This window comes from Sapajus apella, unplaced genomic scaffold, assembly GCF_009761245.1.
Source record: "Sapajus apella isolate SASKATOON/1434 unplaced genomic scaffold, GSC_monkey_1.0 scaffold66, whole genome shotgun sequence".
In the NCBI taxonomy this organism is placed as follows: domain Eukaryota; kingdom Metazoa; phylum Chordata; class Mammalia; order Primates; family Cebidae; genus Sapajus; species Sapajus apella.
The window spans coordinates 5,945,462-5,972,316 of record NW_022437006.1 but is presented as its reverse complement, the minus strand read 5'-3'; the positions used below and the strand labels follow the sequence as shown (position 1 = coordinate 5,972,316).

The window sequence follows — 26,855 nt, the reverse complement described above, 5'->3', positions numbered from 1 at the left end:
GAACTTCTTTTTAGTTTTATACTCATAGTTAGCAGTTTGGTTTACAGCTTCCTCCAGGATGTTTGTTGCCATTGTGATGTGTGGATGTCATCACTTTATAACAGGCTGGGGAAAGAGGATGTTTGGTATGGGGTCTACAGGACCCTGTAGATTGATTCTGAGCTGCCTACAAAGAGAGTTAGCTGGGAACTGGTGAAACCCCAAGGGTGTTTGAGACTCTAGGCACAAACAGAACTGTTTCAGAGCTTAGGTGACCATTGTCCTGCATCTGCATGGATCCAGCCTTATTCTGTCATGTCCTTTGGCACGGACAATGGTGTAACCTTGATGGTGGGGGGGTGGGCAGCTAGGATGTTTCTCTGAGTGGCTGAGCAGGCTGCAGAGGTGGAAAAGTGGGAAACAGTGGCATGTGGTAGTCTGTTTTTGCATTGCTATAAAGAAATACCTGAGGCTGGGTAATTTATAAAGAAAAGAAGTTTAATTGACTCATGGTTCTGGAGGCTGTACAGGAAACATGGCGCCATCATCTGCTCAGCTTCTCATGAAGCCTCAGGGAGTTTTCACTCATGGTGGAAAGTGAAGCAGGAGCAGGCATCTCACATGGTGAGAGGGGGAGCAAGATGCGGTGGGGGGGGGTGGTACCACACTCTTTTAAATGACCAGTGTGAACTCAGAGCAAGAAATCACTCATTACTGCAGTTTCCAGGATTTTTAGGGTGGATGGTGAGGCCACCAACTGAGATAAAACTCAGATTCCCTCCCATGACCCAAATACCTCCTACCAGGCCCCACCTCCAACACTGGGGGTGACAATTCAACGTGAGATTTGGAGGGGACCAAATCCAAACCATATCACAGAGCCAAAGCGAAAGGACAAAGCACATCTAGCCTTGTAGTGAAGTCAGCTGGCAGATTGGTTGTTGGTTCATTTATTTACTCAATAAATATTTACTGAGTACATATTATGTGCCAGATCTTATTCTAGACTCTGGGACTAACATAGGACATAAAGTATATGAAATTCCTGTCTTCTATGGAATACGTGGGAGACGTCCCTTGGGAATGACAAGAAATAACAAATAGAACTTACTGGGGGAAGGAGGGGTGAAGAGGGGTTGAGGTTATGCCATCATAGGTATGGTCCACTAAGGCATTGGATTTTTACTTTCCAAATGTTATAATTAAACTTAGTGCAAATTATTCATTGTATTCTATTATACAATGGTATTTATTTTTATATAAAAATGAAGTTTGCCCATCCAAGTCTGAGAAAAATTGATGTTGTATGTAACCAGGTTGATATGTTGTATATAACCATAAACCCCTGCTATGAGCTTTACAGTTCATTGAAGAGGAACTATTTGAAGATTTTCAAACAAAGAAATGATCAAATCAGATCTGTGTTTATGTAGCTCACTCTTTCTTCTTTATTGGGCTTGAAGGAAGAAGCCAGGGAGACTAGTTAGGGACTAATGCAACATCCCAGACTAGAGAGGCCGAGGATTGGAGGCAGAATTGGGGAGACTGGAAGGGAGGAGAAAGGACAGAATCAAATAAGACTTAGGAAGTAAAACTAGTAGAACTTGGAAACTGATTGCATGGGAGTGGAGGTAGGAGTTAGAGAAATTGAGGACTATTCCTAGGATTTTTAGGGTGAATGCTGAGGCCACCAACTGAGATAGAACATAAAGGTGGAGGAGCACATTAGGGATCAAATAATGAATTCACCAGCCTGGGCCACACAGTGAGACCCTGTCTTTAAAACATAAAGAAAAACTAGCCAGGTGTGTTGGCGTATGCCTGTAATTACAGCTACTGGGGAGGCTGAAGCAGGAGCACTTGAGCCCAGGAGTTCAAGGCTGAAGTGAGCTGTGATTGCACCACTGCACTCCAGCCTGGGCAACAGAATAAGACCATGGCTACAAAAATAAATAAATAAATAAATAAAGAATTAAGCGTTGGATATGCTAAGGTTGAGACGCCTGTGGATATCTGATGGGAATGACCATCAGAAAGTTTGATTTTCAGGTCTGCTGGGGGAAGTGCTGTGGGCTAGAAATAAATATTGGCAATTATTGGAATACAGGTGATGCTTTGAGCAGAGATAAGGGATGAGATTGCTGAAGAGGAGTAGGGAGATTGAGATGAGTCCCCCAAGGATGGGACACAAGGATTACTATATAGACAACCCGTATAGTGTTGTCAGAGGAATGCAACAACCCCAAATGTTGCTGCATATCTCTTTAGTATCATAACCTCCCTCCCTTTCCTCAGCAGTAACCTCTGTTCTAATTTTATAGTATTCAGTTTCTTTCCTTCTTTTATAGTTTCAATTTCAATATCTTATTATGCATACATATTAGTGTGTGTATGTGTATATATACACATATGCACATGTACAGTCATGTACCACATAATGATGTTTCAATCAACAATGTATTATAATAGTAGTCCCATAAGGTGATAATGGAGTTGAAAAATTGCTGACCCCTAGTGACATAGTAACAGTTGTGACTTGGTAGTAGTAATATTGCAGTCAATGCATTACTCACATGTTTTTGTTTAAGTATTATTACAAAAGAATGAAAAAATTAAGAATATTAAAAGTTTATATGTTAAGTTATAGTAAGGTCAGGTTAATTTATTATTAAGAAAGAAAATTTCAAAAATAAACATAGTGTAGTTTAAGTGTGCAGTTTTTGTAGTCTAAAGTAGTGTTCGGTATTGTCATAGGCCTTGACATTCACTTACCACTCACTCACTGATGCACCCAGAGAAACTTCTAGTAAATGCCTCATATGTGTAACTTTTTTTATATTTAATACTGTATTTTCACTATACCGTTTCTATATTTCGTTGTTTATATACATAACTGTTTACCATTGTGTTAAACAATTGCCTATAGCATTCAGTACAGTAATATACTGTACACGTTTGTAGCCCAGAAGTAAGAGGATATATCATATAGCCTAGATCTATAGTAGGCTTCATCATAGATTTGTGTAAGTATAATCTGTAATGTTTACACAATGACAAAATCGACCAAGGATGCATTTCTCAGAACATATTCCTGTTGTTAAGTGACACATGTTTGTATATATATTTAATTTGGGATAATATAAGATATATTCCAGTGAGTTGGCTTTTCTTCCTTGTGTCTCTAAAATTCAACCATATTGTAAGTGTAATTTACCTTTATTACTATATATTTTTAAACTATGTGTAGCACATTATTTTTTACAAAACTGTATTTAGGTTGCTTTCAGTTTGGGGTTGTACCTTCAAAGGTACTTAGGAGGGGCCCAGGGAAGTACAAGAAGCTTCTCTGTCATCCTCTTCTGGTGTGAGCATATGTGGAGTTGCTGAGCCTCCTTAATTCATTCAAGAAATATTTATTAAATATCCCTGGATATGTTGTAACATTTCCCACTAATTACTTGGTGACTGGTGTCAGATGTCCAGATGGTTGTATTGTTGAAAATACGTATGATTAACTCCTTGGTGGGAAGAAATGGCTCTAAATAAGGTCCCATGGCCCACAGAGGGAAGGCCCAAGACATTGAGCATGAAGTCAGCAGAGCCATTGTGATGAGCGACCAGATGGGGATGCGGGATGAGGGGTGTGGGGGCAAGCAGGCTGGCCTGAGGGAATGCCACGTGTTGGACGCTGGAGACATGCTGTGTCGCTTCTGCCACAGAGCCACCAGCAGCGTGCCTGGTGCTTCGCTGGCAATCATGCCTCCTGCACGAGAGTCTGAATCCCCGCTTAAGCCATGAGGCTGAGACTTGCTGGTTTCCTTTCCCAAAGCAGCCTTCACAATCTGTTCAGGGCTGTCTCAGTGCTTGGAAGGAGGCGGAGGAACTGGGATTCACCGTCTGTGAGGGTATTGCAGGGAAAGAAGGAAGAATGTTCTGTTTTTGAAGAATGATAAGAAAGAGAAAATCTCATCATTTTGCAAGTGGAGCTTAATTCATGTACTAGATAAGAGGACACCTCACCTCTGGCAAGCATCATTAATTTACTCCATCAAATACATTCATAGAAATCCTAAGGTTGATAAAATTCTCAAGCAGAAAATGTTAAAAGATCTAAGAAAAATTATAATGGCCTTAGCTATAGGACCTAAATAATTAAGAATAGTCTCAAAGGCATATGGAACATCAGAGAAAAGTTATGGATATTTTTGTCTGTTAAAGGAGAAAATCTCAAGACGAAGATGGCTTTTTAAATAGAAATGGCAAGTGAGCGCTTGTCGACTCAATTGTAAGCACCTGTCCAGTTTTGTTTCCTGCCCCAGACTCCTTTTAAAAACATTGTAGGGCAAGTGGCCAAGTATCTGCCGCTTTAAAATGCATTCACCTGATCCTCAAGCACTTGTGGCATTGGCATTATTATCTGTATTCTCAGATGAGAAAACAGAAGCTCAGAGTAGTGTACTGTGCCCTTTTGTCGAAGCTGCTCGGCGGCAGAACTGAGACCCTCAAGCCGGATCATAGGGCTCATGCTCATCTCCACGCTCTTCTACAGCAGCTTCACTTCTTGATGCACCCCACTTGCCATGTAGAATCCACTATATATGTATATTTTTTGGATTTTGAGGCCATGCCTCCTGATCAATTTTATATCTGAATCAAGAACTGGGTTATGGGTACGCCATGAGATGGGATGGTCAGAATGCCCTGGTGGTCTCACATGCTGCCTCTACAGGGGTAAAAGTGGGAGGGAGAGAGGATACAGTTTATGGTTCATCTTACTTCTTGTTTATCTCCACCTTAAAGGTCCAACATCAGAGGTGATGAGTAGGAGGTGAGGTGGAGGGGAGCAGGGTCCCCCTCTCAGCAGACCCAGGCACTGAGACCCCACCATTGGGTGACACAGGAGCAGGATCAGGAAGGCAGACCCCAGAGCATGTTGTACTGTGCTCCTTACGAGAAAATAGGCCAAGGCCTCTATTCAGTCTTCGAGTTGAATCACAGAAGGCAAAATCAGAATATGTAAGAAAGTATGTAACTTCATTTCAGCATTCAACATAAGTAGAGCTCATTCCCACTGGAAAATAAGGTTTTACCGACAGCTTATATTGTGTTGCTAATTAAATTACATCACCTGCTTTCCCTGTTATTGATAGCATTAGGTGGCGGGATGATGGCATTGGGAGATTTCTCTGGGTCGACTGATCTTTCTTTGAATTTTATGTTGTCTTGTCTCTCTGCAGCCCCCCACCCGCCACCTTTTAAAAAAAATTTTTCAATATTGTTACAGAAAGACAAATTGTGAATGGAGTTTAGGCCTGCCCTCGGTTCCTGACACATGAACTATATGTAAAGTCGGCTGACTATGAAATGTTCAGTTTGGAAAGTTATTATCCCATGAGCAACATCATCAAGTTATGCAGGTCTTGTTTTCAATGCTAAGCTTGTGGCCCCGGTCTCCTACTGCTATATGGAAGTTCCCTTACTACAGATTGCTTGACTTGGTTGAGTCATGATGCATTTTGGGTGAATAATTGTCTTCATTTTACTCTTTTTACTGTCCTTGTAACCCTTCAGGGTCTTGAAAAAATATGGTCTGGTAAATTTTTTTCTTTTGTTTCTACTATAACACTGAATACGTAATGTGGTTTTGCAGATCCTGTGGCAAGAGATTGGCTAGCTTCCATACTCATTTAAAAATCACTATTGGTGCCTCTGCTGGAGGGGTTTTCAATTCACCATCTAATCTGCCCTTCTGAAAGATTTAGTGACCAGATGTCCAGGATCAGTGAGAAAGATCTTGTCTGCCAGAGTCAATATATTTTTCCTATCATCCTGCTGGCCTAGGGACTTGAAAATCCCCATCAAGCATAGCTAGCTGCGGATGTCTCTGGCAGAAGTATTGTTAACCAAATTCGAGGTTGCAAGACTAGCCCAGCTCTAATATTGATAAAAGTCCTTTTATGTTTTCATCTTTATTTATTTTTTTTAAAATCAGCTTTCTTTTTTTTTTTTTTACTACCATTTCTATTCTGCATTTCAAGTCTGGTCATGTATCCTCTTATCTTTGACTTTATTTCTTTCCATCTGCAGAGATATTTCTACTGTGATATCCCTTTGCTATCACTTCCTCTACTTGCTTGATGTAACCTTGCCAACCAACTGGTCTTGTTACTTAGAGTGTGCTCCTCAGGCACCAGCATCAGCATCACCTGCAAGCCTGTTGGGAATGCACCTACTGATTCAGAATCTGAGTTTTCACAAGATCCCCAGGTAATATGGATATACGTTAAAGTTTGCAAAGCTTTGCTCCAATGTATGGCCTTGCAAACTCAGTCTTTTCTAGAAACCTATGGCATGGAGGGCATAGTTACAAAACACTTTTCACTCTCCCGATGTCCTGGGGTAACTATTGACACTTGCAACTGGGGAGTGGACTGCCAGAGGAGAGATGCTCAGCTGCATTGGAACCATGCTCCCAAAGCGGGTGGTCCTGCCACAGCTCTGGACAGGTGAATTTCTGGCTTTTCCTTATCTGCACCAGTCTGATACCCTCCTCTCTCATACTTGCACAACAAGGAAATGAAGCCACTGCAGTATGAAGATGTATTTCAAATGACAAAAAGTGTCACTTTAGAGCAAGAGTCCACAGACTAGTGGGGAGACAGATGTCTCAATTGCAGCTGCATGTACTAAGTGACACATTTCATGAGGCAACCAGATGCCTCCATGTCATCCGTGTAACAGTTGTTCCCCATGAGACGGGTAAGTGGGTGAGCAGGCACCACAGCTCTGGGACTGGTGAGTGTCTCAATGTGACAGCCTTGTCACAGGAGGCACAAGATTCATCATTGTTTTTTTCAAGTTAACATGTTTCAACAATTATATAGCCACACTTCTTTTTTTTTTTTTTTTTTTTTAACTACAGAAGTTCAACAAATTTATCATGGCAATGCACCTCTCACTTAATATGAAGTATACAGGCACATGAATCTTCTGGGGATCTTGGTGAAAATGTAGATTCTGATTCCATAGATCTAGGATGGGGCCGGAGGATCTGCATTTCTTTCTTTCTTTCTTTTTTTAGGGGGGGAGGGACGAAATCTCACTCTGCCACTAGGCTGGAGTGCAGTGATGCAATCTCGGCTCACTGCAACCTCCACCTCCAGGGTTTAAGCGGGTTCTCCTGCATCAGCCTGCAGAGTAGCTGGGGTTATAAGCTTGTGCCACCATGCCCAGCTAATTTTTGTATTTTTAGTAGAGACGGGGTTTCGCCATGTTGTCAAGGTTAGTCTCCATCTCTTGACCTCGTGATCTCCTGGCCTCTGCCTCCCAAGGTGCTGGGATTACAGGCATGAGCCACCGTGCCCTGCCGAGGGTCTGCATTTCTTACAGGCTCTCAGGCGACTCTGATGCTGAAACTATGGTAAGCTCTTGCCTCTTCACCAAACAGGAATTTCAAACTGAGGAGAAATTAGCTTTTTAAACACAATGGCACTTGGGCTACTTTTCCATTTGAGAATGAGATCAGGAAGTTTTTTTTTCCCAATATTTTATTTTTTATTAACAAATAATTTTACATATTCATGGGGTACATATTTTGATAGATTTAGGAGCGTCATTGCAGTGGTGCACTTTCTTTTTCAAAATCAAACTACATTTCTCTTGCTACCCTATATTCATTCAGCACAGGAAAGACAAAAATACATCAGCCTTCAGTCACTTTTGCCTCCAATCCATCCAGCAGACTGTCACCAACATAATCTTCCTGAAACACTGCTGTCACCATGTCACTTCCTTGCTCAGGAATTTACAGTCATTTCCTATTTCCGATTGGACCAAGTCTAAATTCATCTGCCAGGCTTTCAAGGACTCTCATAACTTGGCTCACTCTATTTATTCAATCTTATTTTCTTCCCCTTCTCAGCCAGCACTCCCTGTCACTCAGACCCGCCTCTGTGCTGCTTTCCTTCCACTGCCAGACTGTGCTGTACTGTAGCTCACCTGAATCTGCTGTTTCCATAGCAGGATTCAAGGTCTAACGTTCCCATGACATTGTCTCTAATTTTTTAGATTGTAATGATCACATCTTTCTTTGAATTTCTATGGCCAAACAATTCAGCATTTAATTTAGATTTAGTTATTTATTTGAGATGGAATCTTGCTCTGTTGCCCACGCTGCCAGGCTGGAATGTGGTGATCTCAGCTCACTGCCACTTCTGCCTCCCAGGTTCAAGTGATTCTCTTGCCTCAGCCTCCCGAGTAGCTGGGATTACAGGTGTGTACCACCACGCCCGGCTGATTTTTGTATTTTTAATGGGGACAGAGTTTCACCATGCTGGCCGGGCTGATCTTGAATTTCTGACCTCAGGTGATCTGCCCGCCTCGGCCTCCCAAAGTGCTGGAATTACAGGCGTGAGCCATTGTGCCTGGTCCCACTTAATTTAGATTTAAAAATGCTTTGTGTAGGAGGCTGAGTAGCATTCCCCTCAAGGTTTATGTCTACCCAGAACTTTAGAATGTGATTTTATTTGTAAATAGAGTTTTGGCAGATGTAACTAATTAAGACGAGGTCGCTTGGCATTAGGGTGAGCTCTAAATCCAATGACTGGTGTCCTGATAACAAGAGGAAATAAGAGAAGACATACAGAGACATACAGGGAAGAAGCTATGTGAAGACAGAGGTGGGAATTGGAGTGATGCTGCTACAAGCCCAGGAATGCCAGGAACCACCTTGGAGGAAGCAAGGAAGGATCTTCTTCTAGAGCCTTTGAGAGGAGTGCGAACCTGTTAAGACCTTTATTTTGAACTTCTAGCCTACAGAACTATGGGAGAAGAAATCTCTGTTATTTTAAGCTACTGAGTTTGTGGTAATTTATTAAGGCAGTCCTAAAACACACTTTGTATTAATTTTTATCTAATGTGTGTATGGTAGCTTTAGCTCTTTAACTACATGTGAAGTCTCTACAGAATGGGGCCCTCTGTGCTCTTGTAATATTCCCTGGAATGGTTTACATAGGACTAAAACAGTAATGTGAAAATATCTATTTTTTTTTTGTATTTTACTTTTGTTACTGAGATATGTCATGCATCCTAAAAAGTGCAAAAATCCTAAGTGTCTAGCTTATGACTTAAAAAAACCCACCATAATGGAATCACTACCCAGATCAATGTAGAAGACATCCACAGCACCCCAGAATCCTCCCTTGTACCTTTTCCCAGTTAGAACCACTAGTTGAACTTCAATCACCACATATTAGTTTTGCTTGTTTGTGAACTTTATATGAATAAATTCATACAGAGGCTTCTACCAACCCTGTGTTGTGAGGTTCATTCATCTTTTTACATCTAACAGTTTATACTTCATTAAAAAATTTTTTAATGGTGTTGTAAAATGGCAATTTATAGGTGTGTGTATTTATGGAATACAGAGTGCTTATGACACATGAATACAAGGTGGAATAACCACATCAAGGTAATTTTAAGGTTTATCACCTCAAATATTTATTTTCTTTTGTGATGAGAACATTTGAAATTTTCCCTCAATTATTTTGCAATGCACAATACTTTATTTTTAACTAGATTCACCATGCTGTGCCATAAGTCTTAAAAAAAAAAAAAAAAAACAAAAAACCCAACCCCTAGTTTTCCCATCTGAGACTGTACCCTTTGACCATCATTTCCCTATTCTCCCCACCCCCAGCCTCTGTAAGTGAGAATACGTGGTATTTGTCTTTCTGTGCTTGGCTTATTTCACCTAGAATAATGTTCTTTAATTACATCCCTGTTATTGGAAATGCCAGAATTTCCTCCTCCTCCTCCTTCTTCTCTTCCTTTCTCTTCCTCCTCCTCCTCCTTCTCCTCTTCCTCTTCTTCCTCTTCTTCCTCCTCCTCCTTCTCTTCCTCTTCTCCTTCTCCTCCTCCTTCTCTTCTTTCTTCTTTATTATTAAGAGACCAGTGCTCACTCTGTCACCCAGGCTAGTCTACCGACTGGCCTCAAGTAATCCTCCAGCTTCAGCCTCCCTAGTAGCTGGGATTATAGGCACAAGCCACCATGTCTGGTTCAGAATTTCCTTCTTTTTAAAGTCTGAATAGTGTTGTATCTATACCACATTTTTCCTTATCACTTTATCTGCTGATGGACACTTAGGCAGTTTCCATAACTTGACTATTGTGCATATTGCTGCCATGAACATGAGAGTGCACATCTCTTTGATAAGCTGATTTCCTTTCTTTTGGGTCAATATCCAGAAGTGGGATTGCTGGATCATATGATAGTTCTGTTTTTAGTTTTTTGATGAACCTCCATCCTGCTTTCCATAATGGTTATACTAATTTACATTCCTGCCAACAGTGTACAGGGGTTCCCTTTTTCCCACATCCTTGCCAACTTGTTACCTTTCGTCCTTTTTATAGTAGCCATTCTGACAGGTGTGAGGTGATATTGCATTGTGGTTTTGATTTGCATTTTTCGAATTACTGGTGTTGAGCATTCTTAATTATACCTGCTAGATACTTGTATGTCTTCTTTTGAGAAATATCTATTCAGATCTCTTACTCAGTTTTTAAACTGGATTATTTGTGTTTTTGCTATTGAGTCTTCCTTATATATTTTGGATATTAACCCCTTAAAAGATGGCTTGCAAATATCTGTCCCAATCTGTAGGTTGTCTTGTTAGAGTTAATTGTTTTCTTTGCATGGCAGAAGGTTTTTAGTTCAATGTAATCCTATTTGTCTATTTTTAGTTTTGTTGCCTGTGCTGTTGCAGTCAAATCCCAAACAATGTCAAAGTGTAGTTTTCCCCTGTGTTTTCTTCTAATAGTTTTAGTTTGAGGTCTTATGTTTAAATTTTTAATCCACTTTGAGTTTATTTTTGTGTATGATATGAGATAAAGGTCCCGTTTTATTCTTCTGCATGTCAGTATATTCAGTTTTTCCAATACCATTTATTGAAGAGACTATCCCTTTTCCATTGTGCATGACATTTTTGTTGAAATTCAATCGACTATATGTGCATGAGTTCATTTCTGAGCTCTCTATTCTCATGTGTTGGTTGATGTACCTATTTTTATGCCAGTATCATGCTGTTTTAATTACTAGAGCTTTAAGGTATAATTTGAAATCAGGTAATATGATGCCTCCAGCTATCTTCTTTTTGCCCATGATTGCCTTGGCTATTTGTAGTATTTTGTGTTTACACATGAATTTTAGGATTGTTTTAAATATTTTTATGAAAAATGCATTATAATTTTGATAAAGGTTGTATTGAATCTGTAGATAATTTTAGGTACGATGGGCATTGTAACAATGTTAATTCTTTTAATTCATGAACACAGATATCTTTCCATTGATTTGTGTCTTCAATTTTTTCGTAAATGTTTTATGTATAGGTCATTTACCTCCTTGATTAAATTTATTCCTAAGTATTTTATTTTTTTGGTAACTATTGTAAATGGGATTGTTTTCTAGATATCTTTCTATACATTTTCATTAAGTGAATATACCTATGTTTATTCATTCTGTTGCTGAAGCTCACTTGGATTCTTTCTGGGTTTTGGCTGTTACAATAATGTTGCTATGAACATTCCCATACTGTATTTTGGTGCATATTTAAACACCAAGGTATATATTGTTGGTCTATACCCAGGAGTAGATTGCTGAGTCATGGTTCAACACAGTTCATCCATGTTATTGTGTGGTTCAGTAGTTTGCTCTTTAAAAAAAATTTATTTCTTAATTTTTGTGGGTACATAATAGGTGTATATGTTTATGGGTTACATAGGATACTTTGGTACAGGCATGTAATGCATAATAATCACGTCAGGGTAAATAGGGTGTCTGTCACCTCAAGCATGTATCCTTTGTGTTACAAACAACCCAATTATATTCTTTTAGTTATTTAAAAATGTACAATTAAATTATTTTTAACTATAGTCATCCTGTTGTGCTAGCAAATACTGGGTCTTATTATTTCTTTCTAATTATTTTTTTTGTACCCATGAATCATCTCCCCATTCCCCACCACCCTTCCTAGTCTCTGGTAACCATGCTTCTACTATCTATCTTCATGAGTTCAATTATTTTAATTTTTAGCTCCCACAAATAAGTGAGAACATGCAAAGCTTGTCTTTCTCTGCCTGGGTTATTTCACTTAACATAATGTCCTCCAGTTCCATCCATGTTGTTGCAAATGACACAGTCTCATTCTTTTTAATGGCTGAATAGAACTCCATTGTGTACATGTAGATTTCTTTATCTACTCATTTTCTGTGTCCACTCATCTGTTGATGGACACTTAGGTTGCTTGACTACTGTGAATAGTGTTGTAATAAACATGGGAGTGCAGATATCTCCCTGACACACAGATTTCCTTTCTTTGGGGTATATACCTAAAAGTAGGATTGCTGGATGATATGGTAACTCTATTTTTAGTTTTTTGAGGAAACTCCAAAATGTTCTCCACAGTGGTTGTACTAATTTATGTTCCCACCAGCAGTGTACAAGGATTTCCTTTTCTCCACATCCTCAGCAACACTTATTATTGCCTGACCTTTGGATAGAAGCTATTTAAACTGGGATAAGATGATATTTTATTATAGTTTTGATTTGTATTTCTCTGATGATCAATGATGTTGAACGCTTTTTCATATCCTTATTTGTAATTTGCATGTCTTCTTTTGAGAAACATCTATTCAGGTCTTTTGTTCATTTATTTGTTAGATTATTAGACTTTTTTCCTATGAGTTATTTGAGCTCATTATATATTCTGGTTATGAATCCCTTGTTAGATGGGTAGTTTGCAGATATTTTCTCCCATTCTTTGGGTTATCTCTTCACTTTGTTAATTGTTTCAACAAAGTGTAGAAATTTGCTGTGTAAAAGCTTTTTAACTTAATGTAATGCCATGTGTCCATTTTTGCTTTGCTTGCCTGTGCATATGAGGTATTACTCAAGAAATCTTTGCCCAATCCAACGTCCTGAAGAGTTTCCCCAGTGTTTTCTTGTAGTAGTTTCATAGGTTGAGATCTTAGATTTAGTTGTTTAATCCATTTTGACTTGATTTTTATATATGGTGAGAGGTAATGGTATAGTTTTATTCTTTTGCATATGGATATCCAGTTTTCCCAGCGCAATTTATTGAAGAAACTATCTTTTCTTCATGTATGTTCTTGACACCTTGGTCAAAAATGAGTTTACTGTAAATGCACGAGTTCATCTCTAGGCTCTCTATTTTGTTTCATGGATTAATATGTCTATTTTCATGCCATTACTATGCCATTTTGATTATTACAGCTCTGTAGTAAATTTGTTCTTTTTTATTGCTGGATAGTATTCCATTGTTATGAATCTACTACAATTTCTTTGTTCATCTGTTGATAGATATTTGGATCATTTCCAGTTTGGGATTATTGCAAATAGAGCTTTATGAAAATTCATCTTTTCATGAACATGTGCTTTCATTTCTTTTGGATATGAACAATATAAGAATGGAATTTCTGAATCACACAGTAAGCATAAATTTAACTTTATAAGAAACTATTGAAGTTTTCCAATGGTTGTACCATTTTATACTCCAATCAACAGAGTATGAGGACTTTAGTAGCTGTGCATTCTTTCCAACACTTACTGTTGTCAGTTTTTATAGTTTTGAGCTTTTGAGTAAGCGTGAAATATTTCACTGTAGTTTTATTTGCATTTCTCTAAATGACTATGTTGAGTACCTTTACATTTGCTTATATATATTCTTTTATGAAATATCTATTCACGTCCTTTGCCCATATTTTTTTTGGGTTGTTTGTCCTTTTATTGTTGATTTATAGGAGTTCTTTTACATATTCAAGATTCACTCTTGGTCATATATTTGCATTGCAAGCCTGTGGCTTGCTTTTTAGTTTTTTAGTAGTGTCTTTCAAAAAGCAAAAGTTTTAAATTTTGATAAAGTCAGATTTACCATTTTTAAATGACTTCTTTTTTTTTTGCTTTCTGTTGTAGAAATCTTTATCTACCCCAAGGTTGTAAAGATTTTCTTTTGTATTTTCTTCTAGAAGATTTATAGTATTATGTTTATATTTGTGATCAATTTTGATTTTGTCTATGTGTATGGCAGAAGGTAAGAATTGATGTTCATTTTTGTATCTGTCTATCTATCTATCTGTCTATCTATCCATCCATCCATCCAGTTGTTTCAGCAACATTGGTTGAAAAGACTATTCTTTTTAAAATAAGTTACCTTGGCAACTTTGTTAAAAATCATCTAAGTACAGATATGTGTACAGATTTCTGGAGTCTCCCTTTTGTTCCACTGATCTATTTGTCTATCACCATGCAAGTACCATGTTCTCTTTATTACTCGAGCTTTATAATAAGTCTTGAAATCAGGTAGTGTAAGTTCTTCTTTTCAAGATCATTTTGGGTATCCTAGCTTGTGCAATTCCATATAAATTTTAGAATAAGATTATTAATTTCTATAAAAATACTTGCTTGAATTTTGATTGGGATTGCACTGAAGGTGTAGATTAATTTGCATAGAAATGAGATCTTTGCAGTGTGTCTTTCAGCCCCTGGAATATGATATATAACTATACTTGCTTAGATTTAAAAAAATCTTCAGTGTTTTGTAGTTTTCAATAAACAGTTATTGTACCTTTCTAAAATTAAACTTATTTCTTAAGTGTTTTTGTTTTTTGATGCTACTACAAACAGTGTTTCCTAAATTTTATTTTTAAATTATTTGCTGCTCTTAAAGAAAAAATGCAACTGATTTTTTGTATATTGATACTGTGTCTTGCAACCTTGCTAAATTCACTTTTTAGAGGTACATAGATTCCTTAGGATTTTCTATACATGCAATCAAGCTGTCTGACAATACACACAGCTTTCTTTCTTTCTTTGCAATCTTAATGCTTTTTATTTAATTTTCTTGTTTTAGTTCACAATCTAGGATCTCTTAATCTAGAATAGAAGTGATGAGAGCAGACATCTTTGATGTGTTTTCTGTTTTAAAGGGACAACATTAATTGGTCACCATTAAATATGAATGGATATTGATTTTTGTCAATTTTTTATATCTAGTGAAATGATCATATAATTTTAAAATCATAGTAATGTAGTAAATGGAGTTCGTTAATGAATTTAACCTTGCATTATTAGAATTAACTTCATTGGTCCTGCTGTATTCTATTTTAAATATATTGCTGGATTTGGCTTGCAACTATATTGTTGAGGAATTTTGAGGTGTATAAGTTTTCTTGTAATGCCTTTGTTACTTTTGAAACCAGAATTGTGCTGAACTCCTAAAGTGGGAATGTTTATTCCTTTTTGATTTTCTGAAAGAGTTGGTTTAAGTTCAGTATTATGAAATGTTTGACAGAGTTCACCAGTGAGCCATATGGGCCCTGAGTTTTCTTTGTGAGAAGATTTTTAATGACAGCTTCAATTTATTTAGTAAATATTAGGCTATTCATACTTTGTATTTCTTCTTGTTTGATTTTAGGAAGTTTTATTTCTTAAAGACTTTGTACATTTCACTTAATTTGTTCAATTTACTAACATACTATTACTTATACCATCCTTTTAATGTCTGTAGCTGCTTTTATAATTGGTAATTTGCAGGGTTTTTTTTTGTTTTTTATAAGTCTTGCTAGAGGTTCAGCATTTTCATTAAATCTACAATGGATAAAGTGGTAGGAAGTTTTAGGGTGATCTGGAAACTCAAAAAAAGAACCAAATTAAAATCCTAGGACTAACAAATATAATCACTGAAAAAAATCACTGCATGGGATTAATAGCAGGTTGAACACAACAGAAGACAGTAAGAATCTGAAGACGGGTGAATAGAAATTATTCCAACTAAAGCACACAGAGAAGAAAATTTGAAAAAAACAAAACAAAACAAACAAAAAAAAAACCAAAAAAACCTAGAAATTTATTTTTAAAATATGGACCACCCAATTTTCCAAATTTGATGAAAAAACTCAGCCCACTATTCAGGAAAGTTCAACAAACCCAAAACAGGATTAAAAAAAAAAAAAATCCTCACCTAGACACGTAATAGTCAAATTGCAGAAAAATAAAAAATATAAAAGTATCTGAAAAGCAAACAGAGAGAGAAAGACTTATGTATCAGAGAACATTGATGTGGGTGAACTCTGCCTTTATGAAGCTTTAATTCTAACAGGGGACACAAACAATAAAGAGAAAACATAATATGTAAGTAAATTATCGAGTGCATTGAAAGGTGAAAAGTACTATGGGAAAAGAGGGAAGAGGAGCAGGGTATGATGAATCAGAAATGCCTGAGGCCAGTGAGGTGCAATGTTGTATAGTGTGGTCAAAGTAGGCCTCACCAGCAAGGCAATTGAGCAGTCTTGACGCCTACTTGAGGAAGTTGGAGAAAAGTATTGTGTAGAGGAAACAAGTGATGCAGATGCCCTGAGACAGGGACAGTGAGGTGGGGTATCTGGAGTGAGGCAGAGTGCTATGGTCTGAATGTACGCATCCCTCGAAATTCATATGTTGAAATGCAATCTCCAAAGGACTAATATTAAGAGGTGGGGCATTTGGGAGATGATTAGGGCAGGGAGGCTCTGCCCTCATGAGTGGGATTAGGGCCTTTATAAAAGAGGCCAGAGGGAGCTTGTAGTCCTTTTTGCCCTTCTATTGTGTCCTTCTACATAAAAGGCATCATCTATGAGGAATAGGCCCTCACCAGACATGAAATTTGCTGGCGCCTTGATCTTGGACTTCCTAGCCATCAGAACTGTGAGGCATACATTTCTATTGATAAATTACCAAGTCTAAGGCATTTTGTTATAGCAGCCTGAACAGACTAAGAAAGAGAGAATAGAAATAAATTATGTCATTGTTACTCCACTTCTCTCTACTGTGTCTCCAGGCACTGCACCTATGCTGTTCTCTGGAGTGTTTTCTCAGTACATAGAATGAATATTTCTCTCCTCTAATACATTGGAAATTGTGGGACAAGGGCTGTATATTTTACTTCTTTTGCACCATTGGTGCTTAAATAAATATACACTAAATAAATGAATGAATAAATGAACAAATTTACAAATGTCTTGCTTTAATTCTCCCATTCACATTTATCATGCAGACCAAACAGTGGCGACTTGTTCTCTCTGTCCAATTACTTGGTTGATCTAGACTGTAAGCTGTGACCTCAGAGACTACCACAGTCTTGTTCACTGACACTTTCTTAGAGTCAATCATGGTGGCTAGCCTATGGAAGTGCCTATAAATGCATGTGGAATTAATGACTAAAGCCACAATTTCACAGCCAAAGAATCATGTATATATGTATCTATATAATATGTGTATATGTAATTTTAAAAAGTCAAATTCAAAAGTTAACTTGACCTCATCTTGTATTAACTGAGATTACAACATTAGCAGGAATATGTCCCCATTCTGTTTAGGCCTCCAGACACTTTACTATTTGCAGGACTATACCATCCCCACCTTAACAACCCCCATCCCACTGTGACAACATGTGGATTGTCATCTATGAAGACCTATCTCCACCTTGCGTGCCTAGCAACCAGGGCATTAAAACATAAATGGTGTAAATAATGTAGTCAGGATTTCATCACAATACAACATTCCTTATAAGGACAGAGGTGTGTTTATTGCCACATGAGATAGACCTTTGCCCTGAGAAATAGTATTAATGCCCAGAGTCAATTGATTTTCTTACTTTCTACATTGCTTGTTGTAATTTCCAAGATGGCATATTTACGAACACTGAGTGTTACACTGGGAATTGTATTTTTTAATCTGTATTACGTTGCTTGGGAACATTGCCATAAATTTCAAATTTGTGCATCTAAAACATATTACAAATAAGATGTATGCTATTCACATTCAACCTTAATATATATTGCACTGTCAGTGAATTAGCCAATAGCACACTGGAAAGTTTTTTGGGGATAATTCACCCATAAGATCAAGAGTAGAAAAGGAGGCAAATCCTAGTCCAATTTAGCAGCATAGCAATGATTTTTACAGAAACCTTGACAGGGCTCTGAGGCTAAATAACTACCATTTCCATCACTGCTGAAGATGGCCTGTTTGGTACAAAATATGTGGGTACTTAGACATTATGAATTACTTATTGTTGGAGACCTTCTTAGGGGGAGAGGATAATTTCTTATGCCAAAAGGTGGAGAAGGCAGAAAGAAGTGTTCAAGTTTGAAGATGTTGCTAATAATATAGATGGTCCCTGACTTATGATGATTGAACTCATGATTTTTTAACTTCTCAGAATGGGTGAAAGCAATATGCATTCAGTAGAAACTGTACTTCGAATTTTGAATTTTGATCTTTTCCTGGGCTAGAGATACACAGTCCAACACCCTTTTTTGAGGCTGGGCTGCAGCAGCTCTGGTCAGCCACTGATCAGGAGGTAAACAACTGATACTATGCAGTGTCCTGCTGTGAGATCATTTTGCCCAACTGTAGGCTAATGTGTTCTCAGCACATTTAAGGTAGGTGAGACTAAACTATGATATTCAGCAGGTTAGGTGTAATAAATGCATTTCCACTTTCAATATTTTAAATTTATGATGGGTTTGTTGGGACATAACTCACCATCACAAGCCAAAGAGCATCTGTACACAGAAAACAAAGGGTTTCTGCTATAGACTGGGGGGAAGTAATGACCACAAAATAATTACATTTCTGTAACAAAGAAGAGTTAATGAAATGAGACTTTGTAAAACCAGTTAGAACATTGTCAGATAAGTGAGTCTTGAAAGCCAAAGCAAAGGATGATGAAATAATGAAAATATAACTGTCTGTACCAAATGTATAGAAGTCTTGTGAGTCTTAAAAACGCATTAGAGGCTGAATTCATCTGGAAGACAAGGAAGAAAGCTCAGAAGATCTTGCTATTTCTACACTAGCAGGCACAAATGCTCCCTTCGCTCCAGATTTTCAGGAGCTATGAAATTCCTGTATTCTCTCACTTCTATTTTAGTGATTTCTGACAGCATTGATAAAGTTTTTAGTTGATATAATTTATATCGTTTCAGCAGTTACTGTTGCTTGACATACATTTCTGTACTTCTAAAAGACATTCTTGTTTTCCTTCCTTCCTACCAGTCTCTTTCACTAGTTTTTCCTTTATAACTGCATACTTATAATGTGTGGATGCTCCCCGAGGTTTGTCTTCTTCCCTTTTTTTCTTGATCATACTCTTACCTTGGGCTGCCTTTTTTAGTTCCATGGCTTTGAATGACAGTGTATCCTGGTGATTTTTAAAATCACAGTTATAGTTCTGATTTCTTTCACTAATAAAGCCGTATTTCCAGCTGCCTGCTAGATAGGGCACACAAGCGTCTGCCTACTTCTTATAACTTTGGTTTTTTGTATTCTTCCTGAAGCTGATTCTTCCTTTTGCATTTTCTATTTTGCTTTTGAGCATCACCATTCCTCTAAGCCTTTTACCTATCTTAAAATAATTTCCTAAATTTCTACTCTCTCATACCCCATTTGGTTGATCCTATTAACCACGCCTGTTTGGTTAGGCCACTTCATCCCTCCAATTCCCGCTGCTGCTTTTCTAATTCATATCTCATCAGAGCCCAGTGAAACATTTAACAGGCTTTCTTGCTGCCCTCTGTTCATTCACTGATTCATTAATTCAGTAAATCTTTATTGAATGTCAATGTTGTACCAGGTATTATTCTAAGCACTTGATATGATATATTGCTGTGAGCAGAACAGACAAAAAAAATCATTAAAAAGAGCTTATGCTATAGTGGATGTGGGAAACAACTAAAAAGACAAGTGAATTCATAATATATATGTTAGAAAATGATGAGGAATGTGGAGACGATAAAGCAAGGCAGGATGGAGAAGGAGCGTCTGGGGACAAAGGTTGTTATGCTGCTTATGCTCAGTGAAAACTATTGAATAGGTAGGCTTCGATCAGAGACTGGAAAGGAAGTGAGAGAATAAACTGTGCATGTACTTGGGGCAATAACAGAGTTAGGGGCAGGCTTAGCGCACTCATGATTCAGCTGTAATTTCCAAAGCAAGCTGGCCAAGATGGCTGGAGTGAAGTGAAGGAGGCGTAAGAGGAGAGGGCTTACCTGTTTATTCTGAGCAAGATAGGACACTATTTTACTTACCAAATAATCATATAATTCCACACCTTGCTATATGTACTATATAAACTCATTTAAACCTCATAACAGACTTAAGAAATAGTTACTTGTTATCTCTATTTTACAGATGAGAAAACTGAATCATCTGTAAAGGAGGGAGGGAGCTGAGATTTGAGCCAAAGCTGTCAGGTCTGTGCTCTTAGCAACTACGCTATGCTATTACAGGGATTTAAGCATAGCTACAGGGTAATCCAACTTAACAAATCACTGGATTCTCTGTGGATGATGTATTGCAAGGCAAAGGTAGGGGAAGTTAGAATACTATTCTAATAATTAAGGTGAATAATGATGGTGGCTTGAACCAGGGTGATAGCAGTAGACATTGGAGAAAGGTTAATCTGGGATATACTTTAAAAAATAGAGCAGATTGGGTTTCTTGACAGATTCTATGTATAGAGTGTAAGAGAAAGAGAAAAATCTAAAATGATTCCAAGGTTTGTGGTTTGAGCAACTGAAAAGGTAGAATTCACATTTACTGAGATGGGAAGGTGGGGGTGCAGAAGAGAAGCATATTTGGGCCAGGGTGTGGGCCATCAATTGTAAATTTGGCTTTAGACTTGTTAAATTTGAGATGTCTAGAGAAGTTCAAATGCACATATTGACTAGGCAGTTGGATATATAATTCTGGGATTTGGGGAGAAGCCATGGTTAGAGATATAAACCTGGGAGTGTCAGTTATGGCCCTGGACGATACCACTCAGGGAGTGATTACAGATGAAGAAGTAGAAGAGGTTTAAGGATCAAGCCCTGAGGAAACTCCCAAATTTAAAGATCAGAGAGCTGAAGAAGAAGAGGTAAAGTAGGAGTGGGAAAGAACTAAGGGAGTGTGGTATCCTGGGAGTAAAGGAAGTCAGTGTCCTAAAGAGGGAAGAATCAGTTATGTCAACCCCGCTAATAGACTGAATAAGATGAGAATGTTAGGATTAGGAATGTGGAGGTCATTTGTGACCAAAAGCTATTTTGGTGGAGTGGTAGGCATGAAAATTTTATTGGAGTAGGTTCAAGAGAGAGCAAACGTAGAGGAATCTGAGAAAGCAAGTGTAGAGGACTATTTTGAGGAGTTTTGCTGTAGCAGATAAATAGTGTAGTAGCTAGAAGGAATGTTAGAATTTCTCAGAATCACAGCTTGAGATAGAGATTTACGTGAATGGGATTTATAGAGGAATGCTGTGGGATGAAGGAGTGGAGGAAGCAGGAGAGGGGAAGGGATGTTGCTAATGAGGGATGTGTTCTCAGCTGGGGTCTGCTTTAGCTCCATCCCACAGGAGTTTGAATTGTACCATGAAGTTATTCCTACCTTGAAGCCAAGGGCTGGACCTCTGCACTCCCATGCCAGCCAGTTACAAGTTGTGAGCTGTCTCCAGTTGGGAATGTGTAAATAATTGGCCCAGGCTGCTTCCATTTGGCCAAGGGCAATTCTCTGAAGACAGGAACATCTTGCGATGCCCACCAACCTGCTACAAAAAAGATAGAGGAGAGAAGCCAACAGTATTCACTATGGCAGTGAATGGAGTTTATTTTAAGTTGGGCAATATTAGGGTGTGTTTCTCTTGGATGGGAAGGGCCTAGTTGAGAAGGAACAATGAATACTTCATAATAAAGAAAATAACCAATTTCACCGTTACAATTTATCCTTTAAGTAGTAACCATAAATCCATACCAAGCAATACAAGATACTCTGAAAGTTCATAATTGTAATAAAACCTAAAATGTCAAAAATGCTAGACAGATTAAAAAAAAACTTTAAAAATACATAGCTAAACATGGACATTTCAGAGGCCAAACAAGCATGCCATTTACTAGTTCCCTTTCCTTGAACAACTTAATTTACTTTTCTGTGCCTCAGGTTTTTCATCTAATATGGAATATTAGGAATATTACTTAAGTGATAGGATGTTGGCAATATTTCTATGAGATAATATATGAAAAATACCCAAAAAGCACTCGGCTGCTTTCCTCCCTCTCCTTTTCCTCCTTTTCCTTGTCTCAGGGGCTTAACTTCCATCATGTGCCTCTTGCACTCTTTTCTTCATCATTATTGAAAGACTTGTTCCTCTGTCCATACCGCACTATTTAAAGCTTCCCTGTCTTTTTGGATGTGCTTGCTTTACTGAAATATACATGCCCCACCTTGCTCAGTTTTTCCTGTATCCTTTTTCTCTTCATTCAAAACACTACTCAGGTATCACTTTCTAATCTTTCCTTATTTACTTCCAGAGTTACTTGCTTTTTGCTCTGTACATTCCTTCATTTCTTGTATTTAATATACTTTCTGTAATGCATTCTACTCCTTCAATAGTATTGAGTGTTCCGGGTTCTAACCTAGTTGCTGTATTCCTTATAGATATACAGGTATTGTAATGAATTGTAATTACTTGCTTAGATGTCCTATCACATCATCTGTAATGTCAACTCCCAGACTTGCAGAGGCCATGCCTGTCATTGTGACCTCAATGCCTACTCAGTGTACGGGTCTGTATGTGACCTATTTGGAACCATTTGGCACCAGACACTTCGATGGGCGCTTTTACCTGTGCTTCTAAGCTATAGCTAAGCTGATGCTTACTACATATCTTAAGGTAGTACTATTCTCATTGCAGGTTTTTCTTTGAAATAGAGTATTAGGTATAACTAATCTAAATTTGTATTAATTTCCAATTCAGAAAAGAATATATTCAGTGGTAGAGTGAGGGGACTTGATTAAGCATGATTGGGAAGTTTAAATTGGTTAAAAATACAATACAATGAATAGCTACAGAGACTTACATCAATATTTCTTGTTACCAGTAATAATAAATAAAATCAGGTTGTTTTAAAGTGCAAGGTTTTTTTTTTTTCTCCTTTTCAATGATTTTGGCATGATTATTGAAGATGGCAGCTAAGAAAATTTGTTGATAGAGGGCCACTGGACTCATAAATACCTGGGTCCTACCTCTGTTTGCTTCTTGTCTCTGAATTGTTGTACAAGAATATAAGGAAAGAGGAATAAAATAAGGTAGAACATTTTTTCAACCTCTGGTGGCTTTGGCTCTAAACCTCAGGTAGAACTTGTGGTACAGCAGCTTGATAAGGCAAGGATGGATCCCATGAGGAATGCCTTCTTCCTTCACGGAGTTGGCCTTAGAGGCCTGAAACCAACATCAGTTGAGACTGCATAGGAGAAGAAGATGTTTTCACTAAAATCTACAGCAGAGCTTAGATGGTTACCTGTCCCCAAGTCTTTCTGGGAATGAGGAGAGAGTTGGCAGAAAAACAGAAAAAGTCCAGAGCCATTTTACCATGAGGAGTGAGAAAAGGAAGGGAGAGAGAGAAAAAGGGGAGAGGAGAGAGAGGTTTAGTGAGAGGAAGAGGAGTAGCAGCCAGTATTTGTTAAGAGCTTACCATGAGTTAAGCCTTGTTCTCGGTGCTTTATGTATTAATTCTTTTAATACTTGATTAAGTTTTTTTCTTTTAAATTTTCTTTTATTAAGCCTTTACTTCTGTGAGGTAAGTACTATTATTTATCTTCTTCTGCATATGAGGGAACTGAGGTACAGAATGATTAAGTGACTTGTTCAAGGTCACTCAACAAATCAATGTCATAAAAGAGCTTCCTCTTCTTGGGGTGGGGGCTGGGAAAGGGATGCACAGGAACCTTGACACTTGTTCTGAAATTGTTATCTGCTAGAGATGAATCGGAAAGGAGAATGATCTATACAATTGATGATGCATCTTTATAGAATGTAACTGGTAAGAAAATGAAGAGAAGAATACAGTTTGATTTAACACATATACTTCAAGCATTTCCTGTGTGCAAGGGACTATAGTCGGTGCTGGAAGTATAAAGAAGAATAAAACGTTGTCTCTGTCATAGGAAAGCTGGCAGGAGAGACACATGTATGAAGAGCTCATCTCTGTCTAGTAGAAGTAGATGGCATAATTGGAGCACAGGGTGGAGAAGCCTACCTGGGGGTTCAGAAAAGGTTTCCAGAAAGTAATTTTGATGGAGCTGTGTTTTAAAGGAAGAGGAAAGTCACTCAGATAAAGAAAAAGGGCAGGACATTCCAGGAAGAGGAAACAAAAGGAACAAAGTTGTTTTCTGGAATTGTGTCTGTTTGGAATGATCTACACTTGGTTTTACTAAAATCTCAAAGGCAAGGAACCAGATGATGTAGGAGGAGGCTGGAGAAAGAAATGAGGCTCATATTTTAGAGATCCTGATAGGCCGCGCTAAAGAGTTAGAGGTTAGGCATGTCCTATAGACATTAAAATGTTTGCTAGAGGCATGATCAAAATAATATGGTAGACTGGAGTGGAAATCAATGCAATAGAGACCAGGAGAGATCCATGCCTCATCTGTAGAAATTTAGGTTATAATAAAGGTGATATTTCAAATTCATGGAGGAAAGTATAACCTATGCAATTAATAGTGTTAGGAAAATTAGTTATGGATAGATAAAAAAGGGAAAGTAAACTATTATTTTATATCAGCCATAAAAATAAACTTCAGGTGAGCCAAGCAGCTGAACATAAAAGAAATTTAAAAGTATTTGGAGATTATATTGGAGCATACTTTTATAGGTTTGGAGGTGAAAAGGACCTTCTTAAACAAGACAAAAGTACCAGAAGCCATAAAAGAAATGATCAACCAAAAAACCTCATAAAAATTAAAATTCATCTCTGCACAATGAACAGCATGATAAAATTAAAAGATGAGAAAACTGTAGCATATTTAATGGGTGACTGATTATTGTGTAGGATGTATACAGAGCTTGTATAAATCACGCAAAACAGAAATATGGATAGAGGTTATAGTAGGCAATTTACAGGAGAAATACCAGAGGCCAATAAAATGATGCTCACGAAAAGATGCTCTTCAACACTAAATTAGGTAAATATGAATAAAATATAAATGCTAGAAAAATTTGATGGGAATATTAAGAAACAGCCACTTTCACACATGGTTAGTGGCAGTGTAAATTAATGTGGTGTTTTTGGAAGGCAATTTGGTGTTGGTCTATCCAAATCAATAATACACTCTTGTGGATAACTAACTACACACTGTCTGTGATTACTGTTTGGGAATCAAAGCACTTCTAGGTAAGCTGGCTTACCTACAGCTTCACATGAGTGGCATATGACTAAGCATGTCAGGATATTCCCTCCCTCTGGCCCCAGTGATTGATGGTGCCGGAGTGGACATAAGACCTAAGTTAATCAAATCAGAAAGAATCTCAGGACTTTTCCTTAGAATTCAGGGTCAAAACACTCCTTTCTTCTTGGTGGATGTAGATGGGGAAACATGTTTCCTTGGAAGACGTTGGCAGCTAAGTGGGATCAATGAAGTGAACTATCCTTGGGAGGAAGTGAATATTAGGGAAGGCAGAAGAAAAAGATGGGAAGAAATGGAGGTCCATTGGGCCAGTGCTTTTCTAAAGCAATTCCTCCCCAGAGTTTTGATCAAATGAGTCTAATATTTTCCCCTTTGCTTATACTGATCTGCCTTGAGTCTTCTATCACTTGCAGCCCAATTGACACATGCATATGTGCTTTAACTGAGTAATGTAATTTCTATGAATTTACTGTTAGGAAATACTTGGACGTGTGCACTAGGATGTTTATTGCAGCAGCATTTATAATACATGAAAAATTAGAAACAACCTAAAATATTAACTGAAGAGTCATTAAATAAATTATCATAGATGCATATATGAAACATATAGCCATTAAACAGAATGAAGTAGACCTTCATTTACTTTTAATATACACATATTATAAGTGTATCCAGATACACATATATGCATATATAATAAACAAACAGGAGGCTGAATGGCTGCTCACCAAATAGTGATATTGACTATCTCGAGGGAGAGGAATGAGAATTGGGGAGATGTGAAGGGGAGACTTTCATTGCTTACTCTGTTTATGTGATATTATATTTATAATTACTCAGCAACATTATATTATTAAAAAAGGGAACACTATGCTGCATTTAAAAGATGTTATGTCTTTATTCTGTTGCTAGTGATTCTAAAACTTTAGTCAGCATAATGAATGTCTGTGGCATTTTTAAGAATGAAGTTTTCTGGGCCCTCCTCTCTGAATCTGAAGTGTTAGAGCATAACCTGAGCATTATGGCTTGACGTTTTCAAAGCCCACCTTAGAGGTTATGCTGCATAGAGTATGGATTTAAGTGGGACAGAACCAAGTTGAGAGATAAATTAGGAGGCCATTGTAATAGTTTAGGAGAAATATGGCAGCTTGGACAAAGGTTGTATTAATGGGATAGTGAGATAATCCAGCTAAAGAACTTAAACATTCTCTGGCACATGGTAGGCAGCCTCCATCATCAGCAGCAACATTACTACTTCTGTTGCTACCACTATGAAGGATTCTAAAAACATTTGAAAATAAAAATCAGCACGTAAGAACATAAGAGACTTCAATAAGATATTAAGTGGGCCAAATTAATATATACATATAATATCAACATTAACTTTCTCGTGTTTTATATCTGTATGTACATTTGCGGGAAATTCTATAACATGAAAATAGAGAACAAATTTTCTTTTCCTTTCTTTCCTTTCTTTCTTTCCTTCCTTCCTTCCTTCCTTCCTTCCTTCCTTCCTTCCTTCCTTTCTTTTTCTTCCTTCCTTCCTTCCTTCCTTCCTTCCTTCCTTCCTTCCTTCCTTCCTTCCTTCCTTTCTTTTTCTTTCTTT

At 37.7% G+C, this 26,855-nt stretch overlaps 1 long non-coding RNA gene across 2 annotated transcripts in view; it reads right to left on the bottom strand.

The window, feature by feature from the left end:
- Positions 1-1,947: 1,947 nt before the first annotated feature.
- LOC116530309 overlaps positions 1,948-26,855 on the bottom strand; it is a 26,670-nt gene continuing 1,762 nt past the window's right edge. Inside the window, exons 2-4 of one of the 2 annotated variants that reach the window (XR_004259937.1) lie at positions 21,455-21,614; positions 4,756-4,925; positions 1,948-3,876 (exon numbers count right to left, since the gene is read on the bottom strand). This is a non-coding gene — a long non-coding RNA (uncharacterized LOC116530309). Of the gene's footprint in view, positions 4,926-21,454; positions 21,615-26,855 lie in introns of both variants that reach the window. The other variant, XR_004259936.1, reaches the window with a different exon arrangement.